The sequence below is a fragment of the Dromaius novaehollandiae genome, chromosome 7 (genome assembly GCF_036370855.1).
Source record: "Dromaius novaehollandiae isolate bDroNov1 chromosome 7, bDroNov1.hap1, whole genome shotgun sequence".
Taxonomy (NCBI): Eukaryota; Metazoa; Chordata; class Aves; order Casuariiformes; family Dromaiidae; genus Dromaius; species Dromaius novaehollandiae.
Window position 1 is genome coordinate 4469529 of NC_088104.1, and position 12484 is coordinate 4482012.

A 12484-nucleotide genomic window follows, 5' to 3' on the forward strand; every position below is an offset into this window, starting at 1 on the left:
ATAGACACCCCAAATTACCATATTTCTAGCTGAGAACACTGTGTTTTCCTCCTCCTTAGCCTTGGGAGTCATCAAGGAGAATTTTGTGATGAAAGGAGGAAAATTTTCTCATCTGGTGAGTACACAGCTTTTCTGATAGCTACTGTAGACTCGGGAGAGTTGGGCCAGGATTTGGGCCCACTGAGGGAATTCGCAGTAGTCATAAGCAGTGAAGGGAAAGGCCATGAGAGGCTTTCCCCCACGAGGGAACGCGGGCTCGCCCCGCGCTGCCCTGGCTCCCGGCGCTCAGCCCGTCCTCGCCGCCAGCAAGGTCCCTCTGGGCCACCGAGGTCCAGGGTGGGCTTAGCCCCTGGAGCATCTCGGGGACCTGGTGCGGGCACCACGGGGATGCTCATCCCGGGCTGCCACCGCCTGGCACTGGAGCGCGGGGCCCCGCACCTCCCGCAGCGCTGCTGCCCGACGCGGGGTCTCCTAATCCCTCCGTCGGCGCGCGCTTGGGTGCAGGTTGCCCATTCGGCGCTCAACTTGACGCTCGTTTGCAAGGGGGGTCGTTAACGGGGCCGGTTCCCGCGTGCCGAGGGCCTCGTTCTTCCCAAGTTAAAACCAGCGCAGACGGGAGGAGAGGCAGGGCCGTAAAGCCCTGGATGAAGCTGGATTACTTTTCTCTGAAATATTTAAGCGAGCCGGGGGGAGGGAGGAGAGCAGGAGCGACGGCGATGGCGACGGGAAGGAGGAGTGAGAACCCGCAGCTGTGAGAAGGGACGGGAAGGGGGGAGGAGGAGGGGAGAAAGAGAGAGAGAGAGATGATGTGATTCTTATTTCATTTTTTTTAAAACATTTGTATTAATCACAGCTCCAAAACAGGAATCAGGGTGGGAATCAGCAGCTGGGAGAGGGAAAGAAAATGGAAAAGATGATTTTTTTTCATTTAAAAAATACGTTTCTTCAATCATTACTCTGCATGAAAGTGGGAGTCTGCAGCTGGGCACGGGCGAGTTGTCAGTGGTTAGGGGAGAAGGAGTATTTTAACTCGAATACAGTTTGTGGTCTGGTTGGGGCTCCAAGCAGAGCTTGGGGTGGGTGGGAGGTGGGGGATTATGCGGCCAAAATAAGGTAGCATTGCTCAGGGTTGTCAGGATAAAATATGCCTGCTTCCTACTTCTCAGCAGCGCAACTGCAGAAGAGCTTTGCTTCTGTGTCAGAATATGGAGCAAGAGGCACATTCAAAAGTCAAGTCAAGTGACTTTACTTTTACATTTGCACAAGCTTGTCAGCTTAAAGTTTTTTTTCCCTGACTCTTAAACAAGAGGAAAAAAAAAAAAGAAAAATAGCAAGTTTGTTCACCATGTGAGTTTTTTTTATCCTAGCTTTTACAGCTTGACCAATGAATCCAGCTTAACAAAAACATTTCCCTTTGTAGGCTGAACATTCAAAGACTTCACTGGTTTAAGTCCAAATGTGAGATGCTACTTTGTTTGAATGCCAAGAATCATACAAAAAAACCCAGTTACCGGAGGCATAATATTCATCCTCAAGAAGTACTGAGGAGCAGTGGTCACATATTGTTCAATAATTCTCAGGGCGATTTTCTCTTTTTGCATACCTCCAGCACCGTGTATATAGGACTCGCCATGGGTGTCAATAGGAGCAGGAGAAGGTAGACGCTGTTTTTACTTCTTAGTGAAGCCAGGAGTACAAAGTACATTGCAACAATACTGTTACTTCCTTCACATTTATATTTTCTACACCCAAGCACTGATTTGCTCCTTATTTAAGCAACATTTTCTTGATAAATTAAAAAAGCAGCAATAGCCATTACTGCAGGCTATATACAGCCTCTAATATCACTTAAGCATATTACAGAATATAATATCTGGTACTTAACGACTAACTTGCATATGAAAGCTCACATAATGTCTCATAAAACCCTTAAAATGGCTTCAGTTTAAGAGTCTCTTTAAAAAAAAAAACACCTTCAGGGAATATTGTAAATGAAGTAGCACTCCAGCCTTAGAAAAAAAATTCACACACTTGCAGAAATTTTTAATATAAATTGAACACATTAAAAATTAATTTTGCATGACCATTTCGCATTGCAGTGCCAATGCATAGTTAAGATAAGGCCTTAACTCTTCTTTGTTTAAAGTAACATGGAAACATATCTCTCTCTCTCTCTCTCTCTCTCTCCTTTATCTGTACGTAATTATAATTTTCATCAATCAGAAAGTGGAACCCCATCCTCTTATAATGACAGCCCCAGCTGGAGGTGAATGAAACCCTACCTGTGTCACCGAGGAAACTTACTATAAACTTTTAGGAAACTCATTAAAGAGAGGTGTGACCTTACGATTAGAGATGGCAATGCAAAACTGCTTGCACATTCACATTGTATCTGCGTCAGAGGGAGGAATTTGGTTTGTCAGAATTATATATAGTCTATTTTACTAGGCTTTACTAGCAGAAATACTGCAGATTCTCTAGTGCTGTCAATTGTCAACTTCAAAGATTTATATGACTTAAATGCTGGCATCTAAGATGCTGCACGAAGAAATAGTTTGTATTAATATATTACTCTTCCATGAGATATACATATATATATTTTTATATATAAATATATAAAATCTTTACCGATTTTCCTCTTCTTTTGCAGCTTTTTGATTGGACTTGTGGCCACAATTTTACAGCGAGAAATTCCCCCGGCAGGCGTCAGTCGCAATAAGATGTTGACGAATGTCTCCTGCCACCGGAGAGGCGGCGTGGGGCGGATCTGACACGTCGGCGCTGGGCCGCGGCGCTGACAGCAGCCGTGCTGGCCGGGCCCCTGGGAGCACCGAGCACCGCGAGTCACGTACGGCATCGCCGGTGACCAGCCCTTAACGATGGAGACGGGTGCGGAGCGCCCAGGCTTCACCGCACCACAATGGGCAACAAAGTCTTCCTTAACCGGACATGTGTAGAAGATGCTCTACGGATTTCCTTCTTTTAATATCTGAAAAGTATGATGTTTTAACCTCTTTATTGTGTTATTTACCTGGAAGACTTAATCAGGTTGTTAACCCCCATTCTGAACGTTTATTTATGTCCTATAAACACTTCAGTAAGTCCGTAAGAAGTTAGTCTCTCCTATGTCAAGAATTAAAAGCTTAGGAAACCTTATTGTTCATCATCTGCATTAGAGATGTTGCAAAAACAAAATAACTCACAGTGTGGCATCCATCGCTCCTATGCTTTTTTGGTCCTTATAGTCCTTTTCATACTTTTCTTTGCAAGTTAAAAATGTGGTATTTAGCTCAAAACAGTTCTTACATGGTTATTAAAATTAATTTCACAATCTCCCTCCTCGACCTTCAGCCCAATAGAATGTTACTTTGAGTACAAAAGAAATCCCGACAACAAAAAGGCACCCTAACTGTATTTGTAGAGCTAAAATGCTACACTGTTTATTAGGGCTTTTAATTGGGAAAGAGTTGTTCCCTTTGTGTATTCAGTGCATTAGGGACTTTAGCCTTCCATCGATGTGCAGGGAGGCAGCAAAGCTGTAGTGGGCATCTTGTATATCTTTGCAAGGTCTTTCCACTGTGCTTCATTTTTTTTCCCCATAGCTCTGTTTTAGTACTTTTCCCTGCTTTTGGTTTGCTGACACTTCCCGCTTTTTGGAAAATACCCAGAAATGTCTAAAGGCACTTCTGGAAACTTATAGCCATGTGCAGAAGATGCTAGTAGATGTACCTAAGAAGAACATCCACAGGAACACTTCCTCACCCCTCTCCCAATCGCATCTTCAATCCCTTTTATGTGGTTTGTGTCTGCGGCTTGCTGGGGATGCCTCAGCACCTACCGCCACAGACCATGAAAGCGAACACGCAAGGCAGACTGATAAGGCTGGCAGGCCGTGCCCACCACAGATGTGCCAGGCTGTTTAAAACCACTTACATTTTCTTAGTAACTCCTACCTTTTGGGCTAGAAACTACTTAAGGGTAAAAAGCTATTGCTTTTTGTTTAAGGTAGTGTGGAATGGCAACGTCTAGCTAAGCGGTTTAGAACCGGAGTTGTCTCCCTTCTTGATCCATGATTAGTCTTTCCTTTAGGGGTGAGGAACGGGCCAACAGGGCCCTCGAAGAGACGCTGCAGAGGCAGGAGCCAAAGCCCTGTGACGACAAAGAGGAAGGACGGTGCAGTGAAAGCAACGCAGAAGCAGGGAAGCAGCACGACTTCTCAGGAGGGGGGCACTGGTCCCCTGCTAGATGAACGCTGGTGACACAGTCAAGGCAAACCCTGAGCAGATCAAAGCTGCCTACAGGCCTCTGGGTGAGATGCTAGTGACCCAAAAGGTGTTCTCCTCAAACCTCTGGTCAAGAAGAAAGGTCTTGGTGCGAGCAGATGCATCCTGCAGACTAATACCTGACTGTCTCCATAAAGGTTTTGACTTATTTGATCGTGGCACCCCCTTTTGAGGAAGAAAAGGGGCCAGTAGGAACAGCTGGAATCCACCTGACAAACACGGGCAGAAGAATTTTGCGCAAACAGACTTGTTAACCCAAATAAGGACTACTTTAAACTAGGTTTGCCAGGGAAGGGGGAGATTGGCCCAAAGTCAGTGAGGAAGTGGTGCAAACGGGGAAGGTATGTGTGAGAGAGAGGAGAGGGGAAGTCGTCCACCTTCCTGCTCAGAAGTGAGGGCATTCAGCATTTACCTTGCACGCCTGTGCAGTGACGTGCCGAGCTTGTGCAAAAAGCCAGGAGAGCTGGAAGTCCATGCACCGTCTCAGGGGGATGCTGTGAGAGGCGACCTGGCCGGAGAGCACACGTGGCTGAAGCACGTATGCATGCACGAGCAGGGGCCAGTCAGGAAGGACAGGCAGCGAGGGAGGGCAGGCGGCTCTTGCTCTACCCACCTACGCAAAGCAGCTCTCCTCCATGAAGGGGCTGCTATGAAACCAAAGACACGTCCACTGGGAGTATCTGGGCCAAATCAGAGGGGTAAGTAACGCTGTAGATGTTGTGTGTGTGCATGTGTCTGTGGTGGTGGTGGTGGTCTGTGACAGACCAAGCGGAGGACGGGGATGAGGCTTTGCATGACCAGGGAGCAGCAGTCCCCTGAGCAGTCTCCTGATACAGGCCCTTGTCCCCACTAGGGGTTTTAACCATCCAGACTTCTGTTTTGAGAAGCAATCTGGGATGTCTCCCAGCTGCACTGATGCCAACTTTGTTGTGCAGATGCTGGAGGGGGGCCAACCAGGAGCAACGCTCTACTTGTCCTGGTGCTCACCAGCAGGGAGGAACTGGTGGCAGCGGTGGGCATGGCTGGCAGCTTGGATAGCAGCAACCGTAAAATGGTATCATCAAGGGTCCGGGAGTTCACGGTTCTGCAAGGGGGAGAGTAAATCTGGTTCAAACCAGACTTATTTATTTCTATTCTGCAGGAAGAAAAATCAGTGCAAATATTAAAAACACTTCCTGAAAACTGGAATGTTCTCGTTTGTAAACATTGGGTTTGACAATGAGACATTATCTTCACAAGCAAAGAATTTTTAACTTCGTTATCCCCTCTGGATTCAAATTTGGACTCAAATTTTTCACTTGGAAACTAGATTTTTTTAGATTTTTTTTTTTTGATCGGCCCAAAGACTTTACTTCTTTGCACGAAATCTACTGTTTCCCTGCTGATGCCCTCAAAATAGTAAACACACCCATCTACTCTCAGGGCTGACTTCATGTTTGATGTCTATATATTTGCAGAATTGGGGCCATAGAAGCATGTTGTAGAGTGTCCAGGGTGAGAACTATTGCATTGTTCCTTATAGGATAGACTCTTTCCCCCTTTCTACTGCAAAGCTGTAAGAGAATAAAAAGAAATGATCTTTCACTGCAAGTCAATTTGTGGGATGTAATGGCACAATTTAGAAAGGAATATTGCAGACAGTAAGACTACTTGGTTTAGAAGTCCTGACTCAGTTTGTAGGGCTATATATTTCTATAGTATAGTGTTTTGTTGTGTGCTGAATTTAATAACAGATGTAAATCTACAAACAGTAATGATATCACCATAAAATATAAAAGAATCATGTATTATAAATAGGTATGATAAATGAATTATTTATGTGAACGTATATCTGGATTTGTGTGTGTGTGAGCGCATGCTTACCTTTTTTATTTTTTTTAATAATTAGTGGCAAAGTCATCTATTGTGCATAGCCCTATGACCTGTGCAAGAGCTTTAATGCCATTTTGTGCTAAGAACTGAAGGTAGAGCTTGCTTTGTGCTAAAGTGACATTGCTCAGATGCATTAAGATGGTGAGCATCACAAGACATGTACTGCACAGCGGAGGAAAACCCGAGTGCAGCAAAGCTCAGGGTCTTTGCAGAGTGTGAGAAACACCAAGATGCTCTCCAGCATTGCAGAGCCGGCGGGCTGCGGCGGGTGCGATGTCAGGGATCGTACGAGATCTCTAGGTCGCTGTACTAAACGCTTCCTCACGTAAACCGGGATTACACCAATCTGCTGCATGTGCCATTGCGGCTTTCTTCAGCCACAGCGACAACTGCACGGCGACAGCTTCTTTTCCCGGGACTGACAACCACCTCCCAGGATGTCAGCCTATCTAGGGAGCACGTATATCGCTCATTAGAAGCGAGTCACGTGAACTATCTGCCGGGTACTTATGGCTATAGATTTCTCCTTGATAACCTCTGTCATCTAAAGATAGCTGGCTACATAAACTCCTATTTTTAAGAGGGTGGGACACTTCTAAATTAGGATATGAGTAAAACAAAATTGTCGGAGAGCTCCAGAACATTAGAGAAAAATGCTGTGTGACTTCAGTTATGTTATTAACTTTTCCACTTTTGCTGCAGAAGTTGTTTCTGTCAATATTTTACTTTAACGGTGCTGAACGGGAGGAAGGAGCAGGGTCCAAGCAGATGGCTGTCAGCAAACTGATGACGGCAGTTGAGAATTAGTGTCCAAATACAGTATTTAAAACTTGCTACAGTACATAGTTTCCTGCATACGCATGCCAAAATAAATCTGGTTTGGAGAACCTTTCAGGATCTTTATTTTATTTTTATTTAGAGCTTATTATATTAAGAATAACTAAACAGGCAGCATACCTTGGCTTAGCAGGAACGTGGATCCACCACACACTAGACAAATGACTGGGTGAACCAGAAAAACCTTTCAGACCTTTGCTTACTCTAGCTGTTGACTTTCTAAACATCTCCTAAGTATTAGGAAGAATAATTACTGAGCGATAACATTAATTTGCACCCATTTCTTTCCCTACCCACTCCCTGTGCGCACACACTGTAAAAAAACCCTTCCTTCTCCTAGACACTACGTTGTAGGTAAGGGATGGTTGCCATCGAGATGGGAATACTTGACGTGAGATTTCCAGGGTATTGAGCAGAACAGTTCAGGCACCTGAACCTGCCGCATTTTTGGCCGATGGGAGCTGGGGCAGGTAGTGGCCATTTCATTTTACGCACACACACACATCTTCTGGTCTAAGTGTGGCTAATATGTTGTTTTAGATACCTGGCTGCAGCAAGGTCAAAACAGGGTCAAGCTGTGTCTTCTGCAGTGAATTAGAGGCTTACATTCATTATCTTCCAATACCTCATTAAAACAGCTTTAATGTGGTGAACATTTGATGGTGGACAAAAGCTTTAATCTTGTGAATATCAAACACACCTGTGTTACATTTCCTCTTGCGAGCAGTTAGCAGAAACAGGTTAACAAGCTATTTTAACTCCTTAATCTGCTGAATTTGTGTGGAAACCAGACTTTTGCCAGTCACCTGAGTTTGAACTCAAGAAAACTACATACACCCCTAATTTATCAAGCTCTTTTTTCAAACTCTGACTGCTCTAGACACTTTTAATCATCTGTTTAATTTTGCACCTTTTTTTTTATCCTGATATATTATACGCAGGTTATACTTAAGGCCCAGATTTGCCCTATTTTTCTTCCTCATCTGACCTAGATTCAAATTTACACACTGTGAAATAGCTAATAAATCCCCATTAAGGTTGTAAAAGGTGAAGGTTCAACCAATGTGCAAGTCATCAAGTTCTAATGTAAAACTGAATGAGCCTTGATATTAGCAGCAGTCTCAAAAAGTGAGCCTGAAAGGCTCTACAGGTTTCCAGCTTTTTTTATGGGAGGCTATGTTTAAATTGCCTAATGCAAGACAACACTGTTCAGCGTGTACAACAACAGTGACAACAACAGGCCTTAATAACACTGAGGAAAAAAAAAAATACTGCTGTCTCCAAAACTGAAACATCAATGTTTTCTCCTTCACACCGCAAAGCCTGCCACCGAGAGACATTTTATACTCCACACGTTCTGTATATTTTACTGCACGTAAATACAGTTCAATAAATATTTCCCAGTAAATACTGCCACCCCTAAATAGAAACGTTCATATAAAGCCCTCGTAAAATACATTCCTTTTGTGCTTCTCTCCATGTCAGCGTTGCCCTTCTGAAATGGGGGATTTTTGGTTTGCTGCAGAAGGCTCGGAAAAGTGGTTTGTCAGTCCAAATTGAGAGCGTTCGTTCTTTTTTTTTTCACTAGCCATAGAGAGTATTACAATGATTTACAGAGACACGCCGAAAGTAAATTATGTTGTAAACGCCTGTCCCTTGGGTCGACAAAGAATCACAGGGAAAAAATGCAAAAAGTTTGAAATTCCCAACAGCAAAGGTTGACAGGAAAATATGGTGTTGTTTTTCTATGAGTAAAAGTAACTTTTATGTTGTGTTTTCCCATGAGAAATTATAAACTTTCAAAGGAATTTTAGTCTCTTGTATGCACACATAAGAGCAATTTATCTGGTACTGCCCCAGTGAAAACACTGTTAAGACTTTAAAGCTGTTAGAACTATGGCTGAACTTCATCTAGACTGCTACTACTTATTTGTTCTTGCTGCCTCTTCTTGTCAAAACATTTACTCAGACTTCGAAGAGTTGCAAGTTGGCAACGTGTTAATAATATTAGAATGCATTTGTGTCGGCCATGTGGCTGCAATATTTGAGTAAATTCATCACTTATTTAATGAATAATGAATTCACGAGAGTAGCTATGGAGACATAGAACCATATGTAGTAAATTAAATGGGAACTTGTCAACGTACAGTAACAGTGAGTGTCACCGAAGTAGTTGTGTCTGTTTTATAGCAGCAGTGATGCACTTACGTCTAGGCTGGTATATATGCGTTCCTTGCTAGGTATAGTACAGCCACATTTTTCACACCTCAGTTGTAAGAGTGATTCCCAGCAGGTGTGGTAATAAAATGAGAATTTACACAATTTTCTCTTTGGTATATACAGCAAAGATGGAAGAACCTTAAGAAAGTCAGCCCGTAAATTACTTAGCATCATTTTGAAAGGGTAAGTGGAAAACTGCAGTTTTCTTCTGTGGAAAAAGTCGCAAAAGAAAGGGGGACAGGAGCTACAGCTCAGCTCAGTTCTTAGGGGCCTCAGCACATAGCGGAAACTACAGACATCAAGGATATGAGATGTCTTCCAAGGCAATTAACAGGGATAATTAGGCCTAAAGAATGGGCATTGAAGATATGCAAGAAGCTAGTCAATAGGAAATTCTGAAAGAGCGTGGTGCCAAAATTCTTCCAGTTTCAAAAAGTTCAGTCCATCTTGCTCTTTGGATTCGGAGCCATGAGCAGTGTTTCGGGGAGGGAAGCACTCCTGTCATGTCAGGTCTTGCTCACATGAGACGGTGTCATCCTGGTGGCCTCGTTTGCGGTGTCCCATGGTTAAAAACACACCTAAGAGCTGGTGACTGAAGCCTGAGGCCTTCCTCCTCTTTTCCCACATGCAATTCCTGGATAATGGGGTATTCTGACACAGCTTCTCCTCCTGAAGTTGTGCCATATTCACAGGGGTATAAGGATTATATCATTTTTTGGTTAGAATACCGAACAGAAGAGGTTCCAATGAAAGTCTGAAAGTAACAAAACAGGATCAACTTCAAGAAGAAATAATCCATAGTGTATCTTCTCAGGAATAAATACCTTATCTTAGGAAATGGGAGACCTACATTCAGGTCACTGCCACAAGTCAGACAGGTAAGATAGGATTTCAGTGTGGGTCATCTTCAGCTTCCATCTCCGATTTTACAGTATCCAGAGCTCTGAGATAAACCGTGTTCATAGGCTCCACAGGCAAAAACAGTGTTGGAAATGTAATGATTGGTGAGTCTCTGATCAACTGGGTGTAGATACGGCACTGTGTAATGCTACCAAGCATACAATACTCGGTTGTGTTTACAACTGAAGGACACAAGTTTTGTAGGTGAAGACCTACAGAAAAAGAAGACCTGAAAAACCTCTATGGAGCAATCTGAGTGGTTAAGGAATTTTGGATTATTCAAGAGGAAGCTTCAGCTGATCAGGGGACTTCACGTTTTTGTGCTTCAGTGCTGCAGTTGCTGTTTAAATGGAGATATCCCTCTATAGATCTAGCCCAAGGGTCTTTGCTTGTGTGAATAGGTATAGCTTCATTGCGGTCAATAGGAGTAAATAACATCATGACACAATATACAACACTACCACTGTGCTCCTGGTAATCATAAGGCAGAGAATGAGATAATCTTTAGGAAAAAAGAGCAAAGCTCTCATACATTACAGCCATCCTTATTTTGAGTGACTTAGAAGACTGCATCCAGTTAAAGGGTGACTTACTGTAATGTTTTCTACTGAGGACATCCCCTGATGGTTCAGAAATTTTAAGTATTCTACAACACATACAGACGTACAGCCTTTCAGATCAGAGGCAGTGTCTGTCTTGTCACATTTCAGGCATAATATAAGGCTCATCTTTCCAACAAGTTCTTCCTGAAGAACTAATTTGTATCACCAAGCCTAATCACAAGCTCTGATCGTGATTATTGCATCTATCTACAGCCTCTCTGCACAGAGTCATTCCGAGCTCATCTTCTTAAAGACAGAAATCAGTCAATTTACCTGTGGAAAACAAATAAATGATGATGTTGATTCACATTCAAATGTTCTGCTCTGGCACGCATTTCCTACCTTGCAGATATTCTACAGTGTATTGTAGCTTTCAAAAACTTAGCTCCTGGGATATTCTTAAGTTTCATTAAAATGCAATTTCTGGTATCCATGTCACACCTACAAAACTTTCCCTTTAATTTTTCAGCTGTTGAGTTGCGTTATATCTCGTCATGTCACGTCATGTTCAATAGCATTGTTGCCTTTAGAAATGATGGGATAGAGCATGACTTAATGTATTTTGAATGATGTGACACAACATGACATATGTCACAAAATCATTGTCACCCATCAAAGAAAGTGACAGATCAAATTCAAACAAAGATTACTATATACTTTTACTGGCTACCCAATCAACTAAAAACAAATATTTCAAATTGTGAGCCAAAAGCGTGGGAGTATGACTCATTTTTTGGTCAGTCTTTATATGCTTAACTTGGTGTTTTACATTTCTTCCACATTTCTTCACACTGTATTACCCATTTGATGGGGAGGAAACTAGTACAGTTCATCTATATTATTCATACTGCATAGTTGTGAACCCTGATTTCTAAATATGTTCTTCTAGTCCTTTACACGTGTTATGCCCATTTACGTTCTCTTTGTAGATGCATATGAGTTATTACCATGGCATGAAAACAGCAAAGTACAGAAAAGGCTGAACCTGGCATCTTGCAATGTTGTGCAACTACCAAACTATCAAGAACAAGGAAATAATTTTTGGTAGTTCTATATCTGAAGAATGCTGTATCTATTCAGAAGTATCATACCATTTTATTTCAGTTCTATGTATCCACTCATTAAAAATTTCTAATAAGAAATGTGTGAAAGACAGGAGGGAGAAAATCAAGACTACTTTTGCCTCGTAAATGAATTGCCACGTATTCTGTCTAAACCAACATCAGCACGGGAATAAGCCCAAACAGCTTTTTGAGACTGGCGTGGGAACGACTGGCAATGCTTCGTGAGCGATACCGAAGCGCTGCCATCGCGCTGTTTGCAGAGCGGAAGAATGAAGCTGTTTCCAGAGGGGAAAGGCAGCATCGTTCTGTGAAGGGATGTGAAAGATGATGTGGGTGCAATCCATCGTCATGATCACATAAGGGAACCCTGAAATGTCATAAAATCCCATTTTGATCTGTTGTCACTACTGTTGGTTGTATGGAAAATTAACACATTTAATTAACTGCCTGACCAAAGCAGCTGTTACCTTATATAAAACCTTGAACGCTGATGCCCGGCATATCCCACTAGGTGTTTGAACGTGCCAGTGGCATAAGACTGATTATATTTTTGTACCGAATGGCACAGCATGACTCCTCTTGCAATACACTCAAGTCAAGATCTTCCTTAAATTCTTCATGGGGCATAATGATGCTCCAGCCCAAACTGCTTAATAATGTTGAGATTCAGGCCAGCCAACAAGATGCACTATACAGGCAAAACATG

General features: G+C 42.8%; 1 long non-coding RNA gene across 1 annotated transcript; it reads left to right on the forward strand.

The window, feature by feature from the left end:
- Nucleotides 1-687: 687 nt before the first annotated feature.
- On the forward strand, nt 688-12216 carry LOC135328957 (uncharacterized). Its single transcript, XR_010390086.1, has 4 exons — nt 688-751; nt 2651-2996; nt 4090-4981; nt 11644-12216. It is a non-coding gene; the product is annotated as an uncharacterized LOC135328957 (long non-coding RNA).
- The last annotated feature ends 268 nt before the right edge of the window (nt 12217-12484 follow it).